The following is a 20,697-nucleotide window of genomic DNA, read 5'->3' as shown; positions in this document are numbered from 1 at the left end:
ATTGGCCTCTCACCGACAAGCAGGAGGGGAAAGGAAGGAGGGAGGGTTCCAGGCGTGAGAGGCGGGGGCGGGCCGAGATATCTGGGAAAAACAAGCGCGTTGCTGTCAGCCGGCAAAGGCCGCCCTTGAACTCCACACGGGACCCTCCCGGGATGGGAGACACCAAAGCCCGGCTCCAGTCATGCGTTCAGCGGCGGGCGGGCGCAGGCCGCCCTCCCGGACCGCGGGCCATCTGCCGCACGGCTACCGGGGGCGGGGGATGGGAGTGGGGCAGGGGGGCACGCCCCGACAGGCCGCCGGCAACGGCGGGTGGGCGCCTCGGCTGCCGCTCCGCGCCCCGCGGGGCACTGGCGCCGCCGCTTCGCCATGCCGCGCACACCCCACGCACACAGACGCTGCACAGGGCGGGGACACGATACACGCTATCTTCTTATTTTTGGAGGGAGGGGGAGAGGAAGGGGTGAGAAGCAAGCGGTCCTTCCATCTCGCGTCGTATTGGCTCCTCCTCTTCCAGAAAACTCAGCACCCCAAAAAGCGAGGATACTGGGTGGTTCGGCACTCCCCCACAACCAGCCCTGAGCGCCTCTGAGCACACTGTCCGAGCCGAAGGGGATTCGAAGACGATGGGCCTGGCCCGGCTCGGGGACATCCCTCCTAAAAGTGCTGAGTGAAACCCCAGGCACCTGCTGCCACGCGTGGCCCCTCTCTGCGAAATGCGGCGCCGTCTCGCTTCACTGCCCTTCCGTCTCCCGAGCGCCACGGGCACTCACGCAGCTCCAGAGAAGGCTGGCGCCCGGGAACGGCAGACTGAGGCCGGAGGGTACCGGTCAAGACTAAGCGAGAATCTTCCAGCGTTCGTGCTGAAGTTAGGTAGGGGTGGATGCTGCTTTCTAGGGGGAAAATGAGGTCCGAGTTTCCCACGGCCGAGGAGTCAAAAAGCTTGGCTGAACAGTGATTTTTGAAAAGGCAAGGCCAAAAGAGAGGCAGAGGAGAAGGAACAAAATGTGTCGGGACACGGTCTTGCAGAGTTCTGAGCCGGACACAGAGGTGTCCGTGACTTTCGCTGGCGTGAACGAAGTGGCTGAAGAGAGGGACCGGGGGGAAGCGGTGGGCGCTGACTCCCGCTTGTCGGGCGGTAGGAGGGATAACAGACTGTGGGTACGGGGCGGGCAGGGCCTTACCTCCCTGCCTGCTGACTCCAACCCCACCGCGCCTCTGCTGAGTAGCTGGGACACAGGGACGGCCCCGAGGTGCGGGACGGTAGGCAAAGGAACGAGGGAACCTGGGATGCAGGTACAGATGTAACCTGAAGGCTTTAGTTAGATAGGCTGAAGGGAAAGCCCGTTGCCTTTTACACTTAGTGAACCATTCTACCGTTGGAGGAAAATTTGCAAAATTAAAGATTAACCAACTAAAGGTCAGAGGCTCTTCAGGATCTTTGATGTAACGGCAGTGCTGTGTACTGGGGCCCGTTCCTGTGGCCGCATGCCCAAAGTGGTAAGAGGTGCTAGCAGGAGCCCCTCAAGTCCTTACACCTAAACCCGGGATATCCCTAGCGATGCCTCTGTAGGATAGGCTAGAAGTCAGTAGGAGCCGACTGAGCTGAACCACACCGCTGTATGTACCGTCAAAAAGTCTGGAACTACCAAAGTGAAAACCCCATCCTTTAACACGTGTGGAGCTGGTGTTGAGTGAAGAGCAACCGCCAAAGAACACTGGTCCCTGGCTTTGGGGTAAAAGTAGTGGGGCCTCGTGACAAAGAGCACATACCCCACCCCAATTTACAAAGCCTTGGGGTGCCCTCGTGCAGCTTCATGCCTATCTTTCCTGGACGGTGTAATTCTCTGAAGGGAGGAGCCTTCAGAAAGGTCTCGTTTCAAGAAAGTCATTCAATGCTTTAGCACGGTCTGTCAGGACGGGTTTGGGGGTAATATGCTTCATGCTCAGTAAAATCTCATTGTCCACGCTTTCAGACCGGACACCTCTCATTGATTTGGAGAAGACGTGTGCCATGGTTAACTGCGACACTCAGATAGAGGGACTATCCCTCAAAAACCTTAAAAAAAAAAAAAAAAAAAAAAAAGCACAATGAGAACGAAGAGAAACAGGAGAGCATCTGTCGGTGGTCAAACAATTGGGCAAGTGCTAGAGGGTTAGCTGAGATCCGAGAGGGAAAACGTGGCTTCAGCCAGGGGCAGACCAGCGTGGGCTTAGGAATTGCAGCCGACATGAGGCGGGGAAGGACCGGAGTCTGCAAAGTGTGCATTTAGGAAAAGAATAGCTTTCACCGGGAGGAGGTGAAATATAGTTTACCAAGGCGTAAAACTCCATAGCAACTAGGAACTAGCGGTGAACAAAGGCACCATACATCCACAGAGGGGGGGTGAAGGTGCCGGGGGAGTAGGGAGATGTTTATTTCCTACCCAAAAATTGTCTCACACAAAATTCAGAAGCATTAAGTTTTCTGTGTGGTTTTTTGTTTGTTGGTTTTGTTTTTTTTTTTTTTTCTCCAATGTAGAAAAAAATCTGTAGGAAGATTGTCTTCCTAGAATCATTGGACAGTGGATAGTTCAATCCTAATCAGATTAGAAGAATGAATGGCTGTTCAGGGTTGGAACTACAAACACAAGTAGCCCAAAGCCAGGAAAGACCTAAAAGCCGAAGTAGGGGAGTTCGCAAATGAAATATCGACATGAAAATAATTCCTACCTGGTGGGGAAAGATCTGAAACCGTCTACCGTGTTTCCGAGTTACATCCACTCCAACCGTAGCCTTCTTGCCTTGCACACAGGATATCTTTATCTTTTGGAAAAATCTTGAGTAATCCCTTGATCAAGTGATTAGATTAACTTTCCATATTACCTTTTATTTCAGCCTTTAGGTAGCAGAAGAGTGAAACAGGCTTTGCTTTTGTTAAGGAACGGTTTGGGGTTTTTTTTCCTCATTATCTATACCTTCGCGCATTATCAGTTCTACCTTCCTCTAAATTACTTTTCAGTCCCAGGGCAGGTGAAGGCATTACGGTTCGTCGTCTTTCCCCTCCTCCCCAATGTCAAAATGCAGAAACTAATGCAAAACACAAAATGCTATGAAATCGAGTCACTGTGAGCACGTGCATTTTCTACCTTGAAGGACCATGAAAAAGAAAACAAAACTAAGTGGGAAATACCTTTTAAAATACACAGCATAGGTGAGCCCAAGTTTGTATATTTCGAGGTGGAGAGACTGGAGAAAAACTGTGAATGTCAGACTCCATTATATAGCTCAGGAAGAATAAAAACGGGGTGGGGGGGAGGGCGGGAAGGAGGAGAAAGAAGATACGAATAAGGGAGGTGTGGAATTTAGCCTAAAAAACTCCTCAGCGGAGTGTCTTGAGCTGCCATAAGAATGAAGAGGAGTGATATAGGCATGCAGTGCATTTTCCAAATCTCTAATTTGCATATTCTGTTGTCACATCTTTATTTATGTGTCTTATGAAACAGTCGAGAACAAAGTAATGAGAGCAGAACATATTTGTCTTCCCAAAAGCATGTTTATGTTCCTCTCAGTTTCTAACTTTCTAGCAAGGCTGAGGAAGTTTCTGCTACGCCTCCAACTAAAATGTCCATTTAACTGACTAACTTCTGGGTCACCACATAGGGACAAATAGTCTTCTAACCGTTTTGCTTTGATTAGGGAGCTGCAGAGAAAAGCCCTGCGTGATTTTCCCGAATATAGCAACATCTCAGTTTTAGGGTTCACAGACCAAAGCTCACTAGATAAGTGGGACAAGTTCATCATGATGAACATGCCACAGATCCACATATTTAAGATAAGGAAACCAACGAAGTGGTGTTATTGCAAAAGGCATCCTTGGCTGACCAAATGAGCCCAATCTGGTAGAAGCTTTCTATGTAGCTGTATTATTCAGTGGATAGTTTCAGGTAGGTAAACTAAATATGTTCCTTCATCTCAGACATGTTTTAAATGTCTCATAATGCCTAAACTGTATGTTCATGTACTCACAGTTAAGGGTTTCTATTTGGACGTCTGTATTTATCATCTATCTTAGGGTAGCCTTAGATGCTCAATAAGAGAAAATACTACAGGTGAAAGGTAAACTTACTGTCATGAAAAGAGACAAACTCAGAGTCTCAGACTCCCTTGTTAAAACATGATCTCTTTTCCTCAGGATATTCTTGCTGATCTCCTTTAACGAGCAAAAGCTAGTTTTTTAGTTCATTAAAAAAAAAAAAAAAAGAAAAAAAAAGAAAAGAAATATTTTATAAAAATCAGTGTGTGGATACCAACTGCTTCAGAAATATATGTAATGACGTCACGTACTTGGGAACATCCCATCATCGTTTCCAGACGTTTGCTGGAGAATGCAAGTCTCTCTCCATATGCACACAGAAGCACACAAGATTCAGGGTTAGCCTAGGGGTCTTGTCGTACTTTCTAATTTTATCACATACCTATTGCCTAACAGGTAGAGGACTCGCTAGAGGCGTGAAAATTGAGTGATGAATGGAAGTATGGAGACGGAAAATAAGAGCTAAAATTCACAGAGGATAGGGTTTGGCTTTTGCCGTGCGAGACATAATAATTAAAAAAAAAAAAAAAGGCAGAAAAGATATTATAGAAGCTCTGTTCGTATTCTTTGAAACAAGTGGACAACATCTGGAACAGAGTGCTTTTCGTCATCGGGCATTATATGGTTAAGTGCAGCCACAAAACACTTGAAGAGGAAACTTCGGCATTCCCTCCGCCGGTGCGCACGCCTCGCTTAGCGAGAACACCCGGCTTAGAGGGATTTCCACTGTCTCTCTGGAGACAACAAATGGAACTGTGAAATATTGATTTCGAAAAACACTTCGAGTTTTAGGTGGAAGACGACTGCCTTTTTCCTAGGAACAGGGAAAAAAAGATTTTTCGCACGGAAAGCGGGGGTGGAGGTAGCTGCCGTGAAGCCTCCTGCCGTCCTGCCTCCAGCCAAAGGGGCTACTGATTCAAGCCAGTCCGGACTTTAGAGGCCGTTACTTTGAAAATCAACCTGATTAGACAAACTATTTACCAAACATTATTCTATGAAGCCCAAGACCCGGCTATTCTGTGCGCCCGCCCCCACCCCCCAGACAGCGCCAAGTAGTTTCTTACAGAAAGCGGTGTGAGCAGCCCCTTCCCGTCCCGCCGTGGCCCCTCCACCCGGGGGTCCCCCGCCCCGCTGCCCCATGTGCTTCTGCTCAGTAGGATCACGGCTCCCCCCCACACCTCCCTGCATTCCACGTGGGGAGCAGGATTCTGCCCCCTCCGTGGGGGAAGGCGGCCCCTAACGCGGGGGAGAGGAAGAGGCCAGGTGGTGACAGCGTGGGTGCCAGTGGGGAGCCCCACACCCGGGGAGCAGCTCCGGGACCCCGGCCGTGGCGTCGTTGCGGAGATAAACGCCTCTTGTCCCTGGAGAGGGGACACGGCACAAAGGTTCGTCTGATTCGAGGGAAGCCGAGGGCACTCAGGCTGCCAAGGCCTCCACCCTGCGCTTTCCCGAGTGGGGCAGGCGGCGACAGCCCCTGGTGGATTTTAGCAGGGGTTGAATCCGGCCCCAGAGGTTCCCTGTCCGGGGAGCTCGGGGATATTTCGTGGGCCGGCTCCCATTGCGGAGGGCAGCCCCAGAGACAGCCTTGTCCCCAGGCTGTCGTGTTCCACATCCTTGCTCCAATCCTGATGCCCTTTGCTTTTGTCCACTAGTGACCAAATGGCAATTTCTATGACCTAAGCTGCAGTCCTTTTCTTTGCTTACTTTCTTTCTCGAACGATGTGTTTTTAGTAATTTTAAGAGAAGTCAGATACCTATGGGAATTTGAAAAAGCGTGACTGACTTTAGAAATATTTTTCCGAAACCTGTGAAAATGTTAAGCTTGGGACTTGAGTTTTTTTGCATCTGCACAAAACATGAACCAAGTCAAAGGAATACCTCAGAGAGGGAGAAAAAAAAAATCTACAGTCATTCAGCAGTAAAACAAAAAGTCAGAAAATTTTCTCTTAAACGAGAAGTCACGGAAGAAATATATTTTCTTATACCAAGGAAGAAATATTTTAAAGAGTTTTCCTAATTGAAACACCTCTGAGATGTGTATTTTCTGCTCTAGCAGCAGGTTCTGTATTTTGCTGAGTGTCGTCGTACCACCCATACAGAAAAAATACTGCTCGAGAAGAAAGGAATGTTGACACACAATTAGAGTGACTTTCTTAAATAACAGATTACCTGGCAGCAAGATGACAATAGAAAATAACGTTTAGAATTTTGCCACTGTACAGAATACTTTCTGAGCTTGTAAATAAACATAAACTCAACAAATATTATTCTCATTTTGTAAACTTTGCAATAGAGTTACTGCAGACTGCTGAGATCACTCCACTGACCCTCGACCATACAACACAGATATTGCCAAATTGAATTCCCTTATTATTTCTCAGAGCCAACAGTTGTTAAAAAGGAGAATGAAGACTCCCTAATTTAAATGCTAGCTTTTGGAGGAAAAAGAAAGGAAAAAAAAAAAAAAGGGGAAAAAAAGATAAAGAGAAAACAAGAAAAATTGTGGCAAGTTGTTTTTAAAGTGAAATAAATTTGAGATGTCTGTAGAAAAATGGCCTAAAGGTGACTAAACCAGTGTGGTCTCTTCCTCAGCCTATAAGTCTTCTGCAGGTTATTTTTCCCTAGTACAAATGTAATTTAATAGCCGAGATGGATATTGTTTCACTTTCAGCTATCTGCTCTATACTCCGGTCTCATTCTACGTTAGATGATTACCTTACTGTCCTATATGCACAATTTAAAGGGAATTACCTATTACTTCAATTATTTGTTTCTTATCAACTGATGTTACACTACAAGGATTTGCATTGAAAGGACACAAAGAAAGAGCAAGTCATGGCACATTGCCAAATAAAAGAGTAATGTTCTGGTGAATTTAGCCCAAATAATTTACTGCTATATAAAAGTGGAAAAGTGGAAGGTGAACCCTTTGACCAATAAATCTCTTCTGCATGTGAAACCCTTATCTTGTCCCCTCCAATATATTCCACACTAGGAAGCCATCATCATTGGCTCTGGTTTGTTATTTGTAAACCTTGATCTTCTGCACTCGGTGTCCTAAATATGGATAATTAGCATCAGTTTATCACGCCTCTGCATATTTTCTCTTCTCTCCAAACATGCATGCTTCTATTGGCTGCCATTCTGTCACAGAAGATTATGGAGACAGATTGCAGAGAATGAATGTGCTAAACGAGATTAGGAAGGAATAGAAATAGCAACTTGGCCAATAAATTCCTCGTGAGAGCCTTATCATACAATTACACGTTGACTTGTTTCACACTCTCCCAGCCTCTTAATCCAACGCCCCCACCAAGAATAAAATTTCACTAATTTCTGAATTACTGCATATCCTCATGACTTGTCACTGAGAATGGTTGGAAGGAGCAACACAGTCGAAAATAGTGCATCAAACTTCCGAAAAGAAAAGAAACTTTACAGACAGAAAGAGATGTGGCTTTAAACCGGTTTTGGCCATATGTAGAGGTTTTTGTGTAGCAGAAAGGTCAGTACTTCAACATCAAGACATGTTCCTCTGCTCTTTTACTCCCTCTTTATATCGGGTGTTACCTTATCCTTTGGAGGGACTTGGGGATCAGAAGAATATGGTGCATTGATGCCGCTAAACTGTGTACCTGCTGTGCAAACGACTCTCTTCAATGAGTCTCTACAAACTTGCCAGAAAGCAATGGCGAAAACTCCTACTGCCGTCATCGGTTTCTGGGACATTCCTGAAAATGCGGTAATTGAGAAGACACCAAAAGCATGACAGCAACGCGAGACAAAATCGTGCTGAACCCACAAGAAACGTCTATCAGCTCTGTGGAGTTAGTTTTGTCCCTTCTGCCGCGGTTATTTCAATGTGGACATCAAGAAAACATGATTTCCATGACGTAATTAAGAGGCATGGCTAAACCCTTCAGGTAACATCATCTTTGGAAATGCTGGAAGTGTTCATTTCCCCCCTTATCCTAACCGAAGAGGAGGACTTGCAAGGAGTATTCATGTTGTCACAATGTTGTTTTCAGTATTTTAGATATGTGTAGAAGAAGAAGGACATAAATGGAATAAAACGTCCCAAGACCGGAAGTTAAAGCCTTGCTCAGTTGATCTGTACTCAGAGGTTTGATGTCACAGTGCACGTATCTCACAATTTAGCAGAGTTAGAGACATTTTACCGTGTTTATTACAGTGAAAGGATTTGCTTTAGAAAGCAAGATGTTTGTATAACTCCAGTAATTGTTTACCCAAATAAATGTGAATCCTCAACCACAGACAGACCTCGGATGAAAAATATGATGAAGTTGTGCTTTGTATTCCCGAGTTGCTTAGCGTCACTCCTGCCTGTTCAATCGGATGCAGTGAAGGGATACATGTCACAAGTGTTAAGGATGAGCAAAATAAGGGGATTCATTCGAGTGGGACCTTTCCCGCGTGCTTTTCCCCGGTGTGGAAGCAATCCAGGCTGCAGTGGAGAATCCCCTCTTCCCCCAAGCTGGGGACCACGGGGCAGCCGCGACCTTGGGCATAGGAAACCCATTCTGCGAGTAACACAGAGTCTTGTCCGTCTGAGTTATCCTAAAGTGGGTTTAGTGATGTTAGAGTTGATTATTTTATTTTTTTAAAACCTGCCCATTGCTTTTCTCTGCTCTCCCCTGGAGTTTTGTTTGCTATGCAATCACTTCCAGATGGAAAACCAGACTGCAGTTGGGAGTCACATTCATCGAGAGTCTTAAAACCATACCATTGCAGAAAAGATTGAGATGAGAATAGCATAACCCCGTGGGACAGCAAGACAGCCTGCTACCTATTTGGTGCCTCAAGAACCTTTGTGGTCACATAAAATAAAATTTTAATAACTCTCCCTTATTTCCTTCTTCCTTTTCTTGTTATACCCATAGGCTCTTATACATATTCATATGCACGTATATCTATATGCGTACAAGCATATATATATATATATATATACACACACAACCCCCGAGTGAATTGGGATTGGGCAGAGAAGCGTTTGCCATTAATCTGGGAACAAACCGCTAACCTCGGTGACTGGTATTTTAGCTTTTCTTTTCTCGCTTCTCTCAGTGCGGGGAGAGCAGTAAAGCTTGTGTGGACTGATTGTGAGGGGCTCTGCTGGAATTTGGCAGGCCAGGGGCTTGGAGAGAAGCCCCATGCTGACTCCTATTCAGCGGGCCAGTTTTCTGCGAGCTTTGGAAGTTTCACTCAGCCGTGCACTCAATGGCTTCACAAAGCTGATTACAAGCTTCAGCGCATTCCTGAAGGAGCCAAAAGCGACGCAGGTGCAAACGAGCCGAGGGAGCCCCTTATCCCGGTGACAGAATGGGACAAGCTGGGAAAGGCTTGGACCACACAAATCCAAGGCTCACCAGGCAGCAGCAAGCCTGCCTTGGGAACCGGGGATCATTATCCGCTCCATTCAGCGGGGACCCAGCGGAGGCAGCGGCACGTCCCAAGGCTGGGGACGGCTCCCGGGGCTTTCCGTCCCGGGTGGGAGCAGCGCCACTTCACCTGGCATCCCCTCTCCGCTCCCTTCGCGGCTGCCTCAGGCATGGACCTGAGGTGCCCCTGTTCCCTCGAGCTGATTTGTATTCCAGCATCTGTTAGGCTTCAGCCTGCCGCCTGAAATACCTCGCCGTTTTTTTCCACTATTGCCCCATCACACACGAAAAGCCTCCCACTCCTGTCCCGCTTTCCTCTTCCCTTACGCAGATAAACATGGTGCTTAAGGGTCCGTCTGGAAACCCAGCACAGAAAATGCGCTGATCCGAAATGGCAGGTTTCCTCCCAGCTGAAGTTCTGTAACAAACACCCTGTTTTGAAGACTGCCTTTAATTCCAGAGAGAAACCAGCCGAGAGTGCACCCGCCTCCCCTTCCAATTACTCGAGCCACTCGATTCCCACAGAAACCTCCCGCACCATAAGCGCCTGGTGAATGCTTTCTGAGCCGGTGAAAGCAGCCCACGGTCCCTGCCCTTCCTGTCTCCCCGGCGAGCGAGGGGGTGGCGAGGAGTCGAGGGGGTCTCGGTGCCGGAGAGGGTGAGGCGTGATTTCTTTTAATTAGGGGTTCTCGGAAGGAGTTCCTCTCGCCTCCGCTCCCTCGCACCCTTTCCTCTCTCTCAGCCCTTCCCCTCCAGCCGCGAGAAGAAGCTGCACTTTACTTCGCTGCAAAATTAATTACGGCCCTTCCCCGTATCAATTACGGAGGAATCAGCCTTTCCTAGGGAGAGGAGAAATAATCAAAAGGCTTTTCAGTCTTGCTGGGGGAGGACGACCTCGGACCGCCGAGCACATAATGCGGCAAGGGAACTGCCGCGCTTCTGGCCGATGGTTTCATATGCAAATGGAGAGCTGCCTCCAAGTTATCATTATGGTTTTATTTTTTTTCCCTTAATGTTATTATTGTGTCGGGATTTTAATAGCCACATGCTCTACCCTTCCCTTTCAGCGAGGTTTCCTTGGCGATCAGCCACGCCGCTTCTTCCCCGGGCGTGCTGCCCCCGCCCCAGCGCCTGCCCCACGTCCATGTTAATTTCGCCCTATGGAAATGAAAGCGGCCCGGCCGGGCAGCTGATATTAAAGCGATCCCCCGGTCCCAGGGCTCGCCCTTCCCGCTCCTCGCAGCGGCCGTGCCTCCGCAGGAGCGCGGCGTGTCGGTGCCGTCGCCCCCCCCGCGACCCCCCGGGCCCGCCGCCCCTTTCATGCTTGCGAGATGCTGGGGAGGCAGCGGTGCGTTTGCTTGTGCGGAGCACACCGCCTGCAAGCGGTTGCCTTGGCAGAAAGGTGCAGCTTTCTGATGTTCTTTTGTCTGATAACTAATTCAAGTTAATGCGATCTTTATGTAAAGCTAACAGCGGATAATTGTCTATTTTCTCGCCAACAATCTCCATCACAATCACTTATCTGGAAACCTGCGGTTGTATTAATCGTTATATTCCCCGAGATGAGCGTCTCTCGAATTATCAGTAAACATTGGAGGGAAATTAAACAAACTCCAGAGCCACTTAAGTTTCCTTTGCAGCTTTTAACCCCTTTCTCGAGGAGGGGGTGGGGGGAGGGAGGGTAAAGGGGGGAACAACGACACCCCTCAAACCAACCTGGGACCGGAACACAACATGAGAGGGGTGTGTGGGGGTGTGTGAAACGGTGGAGAAGGGCCTGAAATTTTGGATAGTTTTGATGAACCGAGTCCTGCTGAAGACACCTTCCATTTGAGATGCCCATGTGGCAGACAGGCATGCACCTTACGCCCCGCTAGCCAGGCGGGGGTTCGGTCTTTAGCGGCCCCTGGGACCTTGCTGGCAATTCTTGTAAATCATGTAATTAAGTGTATTAGTCGCTGCAGGGGAAAGACGAGCAGCTAGGAGAGAAAACACCGAGAGATTAAGCAGGAGTCGCATGGCTTTAGGTCTGATACACGAGGAGAAGAGAGTTCTGCTTGCTTCCGAAAATCACCATATTAGCACAGTTATTGGCAATATTTATACTAAAGAGTGATCTGAACCCCAGGAGGGTAACAGAGAGCGCACGCGAGAGAAACTACTGTGGGAATATGTTTTACTGCTCAGATCCCATCAGTTCCGTTAGGTGTAAAGAAATTATAGCAAATTGTTCTGGAAACCCCTCCAGGGAAAACATACTTGTATGACAAAGATTTTGTCTTTTTGAGATGAAGTCAAAACATCGGTGTCAAATGAAACTCATTTTAGGGGCGCTGCCATGTGTGTGTGTTTACTTGAGTACCTGGGCGGGGGGGGGGGTGGGGGGAAAGCAGCCCAAACCATGACATTTCAGTCGTGAATCTGGGCCAGCGGAGAGTTTACAGCTTCTTCGGGAAAAGCGAGGAGTCCTCCAACCTCCCCTTGCTCCCCTCCACGAAGCCCGGGCTGGGGGCACTGCCGTCCAGGGGGCGGCTGACAGCGCTCTGCTCGTCGCCTTTTTAGCAGGGTTTTCCACGTCGAAAGCGGTTTATGAGCATTAATTTATTAATCTGGGCATTTGGTTACGGAGCAGGCACTCGGGAATTTCAAAACTCGTCTCTATGATGAGCTTTATTAATTGTCAACTATTTTTTTAAGTAAACTGTTACTGACAAAGTTTTCCAATGGCACGACTCCCTGCCTGGGATAAGGCACGACTAGTCTAGGAAAGGTGAGGTTTGGGATGGAAAAAGAAAAAAAACGAACCCAAACCAGAAAAAAAATACCCCCAATGTAACCAAACACAAACAAAACAAAATACCTCAACGAAACACACAAACCTCTTGTTACTTACTTGTGTGTCGTGACGGCGTAGTTCCAACTATGATCAGTTGTGGTGGTGTTTTTTTGTGTGTGTGATTTTTTGTTTGTTTTTTGTTTGTTTGTTTGTTTTCAATAATCTGTTAACCACTTAGATTCTCGAATTATTTCTCTCGAGCTAAAAGTTCCCAGGGTAGCTTTTCCTTATGGCATTCGAGAACCATCCCACTTCATCTCTCACCTGAATCTTGTCATCTGTGCCATCTTGAAGTGATCTGTGAACAATGCTGGTCCCTTGGACAGCCCAAGCTGGTCAATCAGGCAGAACAGACTATGCAAATGGAATGGAAAGGCGAAGCGATGAAGAACAGTGGCCCCCATTGTCTTGGGCATTTCAAAGCGAAGCCCAGCTGCAGCAGGCGTTGCTGTCTCGGACCCTTGGTTGCTACTCTAATGTCATCATTGCAAAACATCACATTTTGAAAACTCTACAGTCTGAATGCATGATCAGCCCTCCACAAAGATTTCACTTTGCCGTGACATCTTTCGAAGTCACCAGAAAAAAAAGCGGGTTAAAAAAAGTGTAAAAAAAGGGGAAAAAAGGGGGGAAAAAAGCCCCCCCCCCAACAACTGGGGACTGGGATCCCAGCCACATTGCCCGCTCACATCCCACAATCCCTCTCCCTCCACTCCTAATAACTTCGGTGCAGCTGACGCCTTTTGCAACCTTTTGGTGGACGCCTCGCCTTTCTTATTGTCGTGTCGGATGACGATTTAAGTTGCATTTAACTTACTTTCTGTCAGGTCTCTTTCAGGCACTCTAATAAACTAACGCCGAGGAGTGATCGCTGTGAGCAGGCAGTGAAGTATTTATTCACAGTTCCTTCCAGAACTTCAGATATGCGGGGCTTTAAAAGAGTCAGGCAACGTCTTTGCGAGTGATTAAACCAGCAGCTAAGCTGGGTATTTACGGGTCCGTTAGGAGTTTTTGTAAATACTCGGTTTCTTAATGCACTCATGCAGTAGCCGCTCCTAACTATTGCTGCCAGCTCTGCTCCAGCTTCTCCTCCCGGCACTGGTCCCAAAATTAGCCCTGCCATGAGAAACGAACTGAACTTTCGGTTCAGTGAAGCTGAGGGCTGTCAGATGATTAATGTGTATTTTCAAGGGACGAAATCATTGCCTGTGTTTCACTTATTGTTCCTTTTCATTTTCTTTTGTCTGTAGGTGATACTTGTGATCACCATGTGGTGAGCAGAGGAAACTCCCCTCTCTTCCACCCTCATGTCAGGAGCCTGTGCTCAAGGAGCAAAGGTCTGTACCACTGGTATCTAAAAATATTGAGGGTTACCTTTGCCTCTCCCCAGTCTCCTATCTCATAGGAATTAGTGAATCCAAAGCTGCTTCTTCAACAACAGCCTTACAGTGAGCCTACAGAGATGGATAATGCCCCAGCCTCAGACATTGCCTGCTTCATAAACGGAGTGGTCACACATATTAGTGGTCACCCTTGAGTGTGGACTGTTTAGCGTTCATGCAGGAGCAGAGAAGAAAGTTTCATTGGTCTAAGAGAGCTGAGCAAAGAAACTCTTAATTACAGTATTTGCAGGGCAAAAAATAATTCAGTGTTTTTTTCCTACCCCTTCAACTGGCTCTTTCCCTTTAGATTGGATAATAGATTCTATAATAACATCACATAAATTGCAAAGGATGGAATTATTTAAAAGTAAATAATTATTCACTGTGATTTGATTGGTTTCCTAAAATTAAGGTTGCCCCATTCAGAATGCGGTGGTGGGTAAGAAGGAAAAGATGACAATAGCAAAGAAAACCAAAAAGAGCTTGAAGTGAATGGGGCAAATAATTCAATGCATAGGTACTGCTTCATCTTCTGGCTGAAAGATCTTTCCCCTTGCCAAAGAGAGTTTTCCAAAGATAAGTACTGGGTTAAAAAAAAGACCTCTTTTCAACTACATCAGCTTCATGGTCAAGTGAGTAATAGCAGGAACTCAGACTACGACCCACCTCATAAAAATGTTTCTAAAGAGAGGAGATGAATTGTAAGCATCCATCTCTGCTAGGTATTTGTTCACTTACCACCTTAAAAATTTACCTACTAGATAAATGGATCCCCCAAAATCTGTGCACTGGGAGGTGTTGGACATGCTTCAGGTACCCTATGGGTCGCTCACTTCCTGGCTTGAATGCAGAAAAAAAAAAGCAATGTAGGCAGCCAGTGCCTACACAAAGGACAACAGCAATGCACATGGCCAGGTGCCAAATGCCCTCTTACTGTAAGTGGGTGCATCTTCATCCAGGTCTCTGCTGAAGTACTTCCAGAAAGAGGTTGTGAAGGAAAAGCTTCAAAGAGGAGCAGCAGCTCATCACACCTACCAGGGAGGTGTTGCCTTGGGGATATGTAGAGGTGGAAGTCCTCTCTGTGGACACCACTGTTCCCAGCTGATGACGAGGTGGCCAGACCATAGGAGAGGGACAGGTGTGCACAAAGTTGCCACCATTTCTGACCCAGACATGTCCCTCCCCCCCATCAGCCCTATTCTAAGCCCACCCTGCCTGGTGGACCTTACCCCTTTTTAGCAGCCTGCCAAACTCACATACCATGGATGAAAGGCAAAAGGTGTGATGTCTTGCTCAGACTCTCTGTCCCTTTACAGTACCAAAACAGTTCCCATCACCCCAGGTTAATGGATTGGGCTCTACTTGTAAGGAAATGATCCCAGATCTGCCCTATGGGCAGGGGTTGGGATAACCAGGGAAAACCTTCTTTGCCAGTGGCTCCATGTCCCCCTGGCCAATAGGAGCTAATTGGAAACAAGATCAGCTGTTCCTTTGAGGAGCGGAACTTTGCTTTTCTCTCACAGCTGGAACTTCTGCCCCTTCCCCCTACCAGCCCCAATCCTGGTACATTCAGCCACAGTTATCTCTGCTCATGCACTGACTGTATTTTTCATGTTTATTATCATCCAACCCAGTGTAGTGCCATCTGGCACAGGCACAACGGGGGGAAGGAAACCATATATTCAGCAAATGGAGCATACAGGGTTTAGGTTTTGTTTTGCGTTGTTTTTCTTATTCTTCCAGTTTCTGTTTAAAACTATGTGGAACACATAGCTGAGCAACTCTCCCTTATGAAAAATGATCAAAACTCCCAATATGAAAAATATAAATTACAGAAGAGCAGAGGTGCCAGAAAGAGACAAGAACCTCCTTCTGCTGAAATACAGTTTCTTCCTTTCCTCCTTCTGTATTTAATTTCATCTTGTGCTCAGATAACTACTTCAATATGTTTGTGTTAACTCTTTTTATTCAGGATTTGTTCTGGTCTTTCAAATAATTATTTTACTGCAAGACATGTATTTTAAGCAAGTACAAACCACTCTCCTCTAGAGCAGTAGAACACTATGAGACACCCCGCACTTCTCAAAACCTTTGCTGTTTTTACTTCCACAATAAAAATACAAAAAATGCATTTCCAGAGTAGATATAAAAAAATACATATAGTATTTTCAGTGGAAGCTAGCACCTATTGCATCACCACCTTAATTCAAAGACAGTTTTATAACAGGATTGTACAATCACAGTGTATTTCTTCCCTGATAATTCATGCACTGTAAGATTATCAGTGGAGTTGTCTGTGGAAAAAGTATTACACAATGCATTGTATTACCTGATTCATTTTCTTTCAAATTTGACTTAAATTTTAATTTTGGCTAATTACTGTATTGTGATCTAAGTCAGCAATCTCGAATTAACTATCATCTTAACTTTTGAAGAAATCCTACAAATGCACGATAATGATGAAATTTAAATTACTGTCGGTTATTGTGTAATGTCTACACCATGGAAAACCTTCAGGTATTTTAATTTCATTTGCATATATAGCATTGTGGTTTTACTTCTTGATTTTTCAGAGTATAATTCTGTACCATTTCCAAACTATAAAAATTCTATTAAAAAACCTCTTTAGGGTATCTATTTATTTTGATTTTCTAAAGTGAATGATAGCTTCGGTGCAAATGTGAGAAGAAATAGTTATTGGGAGCAAATCGTCAGCTATTTAGATTTCTTTGGAAAAGCAACTTGTTGTTTTAGAGGTACCAATGCAGAGTGGTAGAACTGTTCTCTGATCTGCTAAAATAGAGAAACACATTTCAGTGCAATTGACACAGTATTTGTATTTTGAGCTAGATTCTGGTCTCGCATCTGTTTAAAATACACTTTGCTCAAGCCCTGATCCGGGGCTGAGTGATGTCACTGTATAATGAGTTCTAGTGGGCCATGGATCAAGGCCTTTTATACCACTGTGCCTCACTAGGCTGAGAAATGTTATTTTTACTTCATCTTTCTTTTTCCATGAAAGCAGATTAATTTGGAATGAATTAGAAATACTTAAACAGAGATGCTCAGGTTTACTTTTTATGGCAATACTTTTAATTTTAAATGTTTCTTACAGATAAATACAATTTGATAGCAAAAGAAAACTTTGCATTTTCCAGTATATTTCCACTCATTTTTGATTTTTGTGTGAATCGCACTTTACTTTTACATGTATGTGTTCATTGCCTTATTTCTGGCAACAGAGCATTGAAATTTTTACGTAAATAACAAGCAAAAAAGAGAATCTGTTGTAAAGCACGGTGTATGACAAATTAATTGAAAGAAGAAAAATAATTTAAATGATGGTTATTCAATAAATGTCAGGAAAGCAATCCCATGCCTTCACTGATCGAGGCTGCTATGTGACTTCGAAGAAAGCTGTCAAGGAGGACTTCTTATGCAGTAACGTATGGAACTTTGTTCCAGTGGTTAAGCACATAATTAGAAATTCAGCAAGTCTTACCAAAGAGGGTCATAAACAACCACGATTAAAGCCTCAGATCTCTCTCTGCTTTGTATGGTAACATGTACAGGGGAAAAAAAAAAGGGGAGTTTTGGTGAGGACTCAGATTAGCTTCAATTAAACTTAGCTTTAACTTTGAGAGGTGCAAAGCAAAGCAGGCAAAACTTTGCTGCTTGGTGTTAGAGGTCATTTCACCTAGAAACTGGTAGAATTGCTTTTAAGCATCTCCAATAAAAGAGATACAAAAGAGAAATCAAAGTGGGAGAAGCAGTCAGAATGCTATAAATATAACACAGAATACTTATGTTTTGGTAAGCATCAGTAGGTAACAAAGCAAAATTGAATCTATGCATCCCTTTCTTCATTCTGTATGCATTGAATAGGTTGAATTTTAAAAAAAAATCCAGTCCTAAATGATCGTAGTTTTCAGACTTTACAGTGTGCATAAATATTATTAATTTCAATATCCAGAATCAATTATATTATTAATTTGAATATTCAAAATCAGTGTAGTTTGGTTAAATGATCTATAAATAATAAAATTTTAACAGTGATCAAACAGTGGCAGAATGCTATTTCCATGTATTGAAACTATCTTGTGGCACTTATGTGGACTGAAGGGGCAGAAGAGACTTGTCTCATTAAACCATGTCTGGAAAGACAATATGTGGAGGAACAAAACCTCATCATGATTAAACATCCCACTGAGATTACCATGTTAGTGTTAGGTCATTATAAGTGGTGGATAAGTGAAGCAATGCTTCTTTTCAGTGGTAAACACCTCAAAAATTTTAAGGAATTTAAATACTGGGAAACGTTTTCAGGCTCGCCTACTTTCCTTGTCAAGTTTCACCCTTGATTTCCCTTTTTATTCCTCTAACTCCCCTGAAGTGGTCTTCAAAATGCATAAGCGTGGATTTATCGTAAACTTCACCGTTGCAGCTCCACTGTGATTGTTCCGATCATTTCAGGACAATTGTGACAGTTTAAACTAATGACTGAACATCTATTGTGTTAGTGCTGTTTCCTGGTTATCTAGTTATTATTTATTTCCTGCTTGTTCTATTGTTTCTTGCCTTATGAAGACTCCTGTTTGCTCTGATAAAATTCCTTATAACATGGCTACAACACGAAGGGTTGGGTAAAGGGGGTCCTCTGAACGATAACACAAAGAGCATATAAAGAATCCATCACAGCAGTCAGTAGTATAATGCAATTTTTTTTCACTAGACATCCTCTTCACTACTGGATTAGTCACTTCACTAATGAGCAAATGACCCATAACTCACACGAGTGGGAACTTTATGTGCAGGTCTTGCCTTTACCAGTGCAGATGAGCTGCAGCGTCCTTGCTGTTATACAATTGCTTAGTATTTATGGCTCCTTCCCATCTTTCTTGGGCATTCTGTGCACCATGGGAGTTTCAGGTGGTTGAAAAATGCAGGACCCAGTGGCAAAACAGACACCAGGATTTATATTTTTTATTGTACCAGAAAACATTAATAAAAGATACCACTTGCATCTAGAATTCACAAGGACCCCATAAACAGACAATGAACCAGTTTTAAGAAGCAACCCTTGTATGTGCTAGTACATTCAAGGTGCTATTTTCTACTACTTTATGCTAGGTATCTTTGGAATTTATTGTCCAGATCTCACTTTAGCAAAACTTCAAGTTTAAAGAGAATTTACCATACTCTGTATGAATGCAGCTTGTCTCACCGTGCTAGAAGCTGACACTGTGAAATCTAAAAAATTCAGTTTGTCTGTAAAAGGAGAGTTTACAGTTCCATTAGAATCTAAGAACTTGTGAGATCTTGCTTCTAAATGTATTCCCCCCTATTTCCTTAATTTCACATATTGAAAATCTGTGTTTACAGAGCCCTGGGGCATCCCACCCCAAAAGGAAAGGCAGGATCTAAGATTCATAGATACCTGTGGTCCAAAAGAAATGACAAAAGTCAGAGGATCTGCAAAAACCACATTTTATCAGTAAATTATACACAGGACATGGAAATTGGTACGTTAGTCCCTTACCTTATAGCATAAACACACAGTGGTGGATTTGGAATAAAGGATAGGGTGAAAGAGAAGAAAAAGAGAGAGAGAGAGAATAAAGAGAGGGAGAGAGAAAGGAAGGTCACAGGCCCTGGCTACAGCACTGATCCAGCTGACGGCGTGTCAAGGGTCCTGGGGGCACCATCCAGGCTTCCCAAGGGTGCCTTTTTATAGACAAGTTTTCCCCACCCTGGAGCTAAGTTTCTCACTTTCTATGCTAATTAGTTACCATGTGCAGATCATTTTTCTAGACCTTTCTGGAAACAGGTAGGAGGGCTTTGGGGGTCTTTCATGGTCTTGATCCTCCCCTACTGGATCAGCCTTTGCTCAATAGTCCATGCCTGCTTCTTGATCTCATTTCTACATTTTCTTATTGAGCTTATCTCCAGGAGCCAGAGCAAGAATGTCTGTCCAAGAAAAGTGCTACCTACCTCCATATGTTTCCCTTTTCCAGCCACATCCCATTCTTTCTCACATGTTCTTACCCACAACCCTTGTTTGGATCCATGGCTATCCAACTAAGTGTGTGAGACATATACATTGGCCCCTTGTCTCCCAGGCTTCTTCCAACCCAGAAATTTGAGTCTATGACTCTCTTAAAAACTCAGAGTTCAGAACAAAGTTCAATCAAAAGTATATAACATTCAAAATTTTAAGTTAGTGGATCACCTCGTGATCAGAGAAGCAGAAACGGAAGCAGAGGTACATTCTGTACCTAATTTGGTAAAATATGATGACAAGATTTCAATACCTAGCATTATTTTTAACGTATCAAAGTAAATTCTGGGACTCATTTTGTACACTTCATCCAGAAATAGTTTGCTATAGCCAAAACAGCTTTTAGCTTTGATGATAGGGCTGAATCTCTTCTGCTGAAACACCTAAGTTACAGTTTTAACTTTATACCTGGCTGATCACAGAAAATTTATCTGCCTGACACAATAAACCCCATAGTAATTAGAAGGATTATAAGCCTTTCTAAATATTCTAAATCACGTGTCCACTCACACGTGAGGCCAGAAAAAAAGTGTTTTCTCAAATCCTCAGTAAGATCCTGGACTGACTCCCACTGAAGTCAACTGTACTCTTTTCTATTGACTACCATAGATCTGAAATCAGGAAGTACCTTTAATTCTCTTCTGTTGCTTTGCATCAGTGATGGTTTTGTGCAAAACCTTGGATAAAATGTTGCCAGCGGCTCTCAGGGTAGAATTTAGCTGAGCAGTAAAATGGAATGATTGGCTGGCTGCTGTTTTGCATTACCTTTTACTGATGTAGCAAGTATTATAGGAATTAGGTCTATGAATACCTCTGATCTTTCCTGAATTCATTTTTCTTTCAAATCAAAATCTTATGGTTAAAATGAAGTACACTTTAGAAACATATTTTATTTGGAGAATTTTCAAGGATGAAAAACCCACCACAGCCTTCAGTAGACAATTTCAGTG

The 20,697-nt window shown here is 44.6% G+C and overlaps 1 long non-coding RNA gene across 2 annotated transcripts in view; it reads left to right on the top strand.

Moving 5' to 3' along the window:
* LOC126649097 (uncharacterized) overlaps positions 1-20,697 on the top strand; it is a 137,508-nt gene that overhangs the window by 67,995 nt on the left and 48,816 nt on the right. For both annotated transcript variants that reach the window (XR_007630968.1, XR_007630967.1), the window contains exon 2: positions 13,558-13,644. This is a non-coding gene — a long non-coding RNA (uncharacterized LOC126649097). The remainder of the gene's footprint in view (positions 1-13,557; positions 13,645-20,697) is intronic.

Source organism: Myiozetetes cayanensis, unplaced genomic scaffold (genome assembly GCF_022539395.1).
Source record: "Myiozetetes cayanensis isolate MyiCay16 unplaced genomic scaffold, myiCay2020 scf5-8, whole genome shotgun sequence".
In the NCBI taxonomy this organism is placed as follows: domain Eukaryota; kingdom Metazoa; phylum Chordata; class Aves; order Passeriformes; family Tyrannidae; genus Myiozetetes; species Myiozetetes cayanensis.
This window is presented reverse-complemented; position numbering and strand designations above follow the sequence as displayed.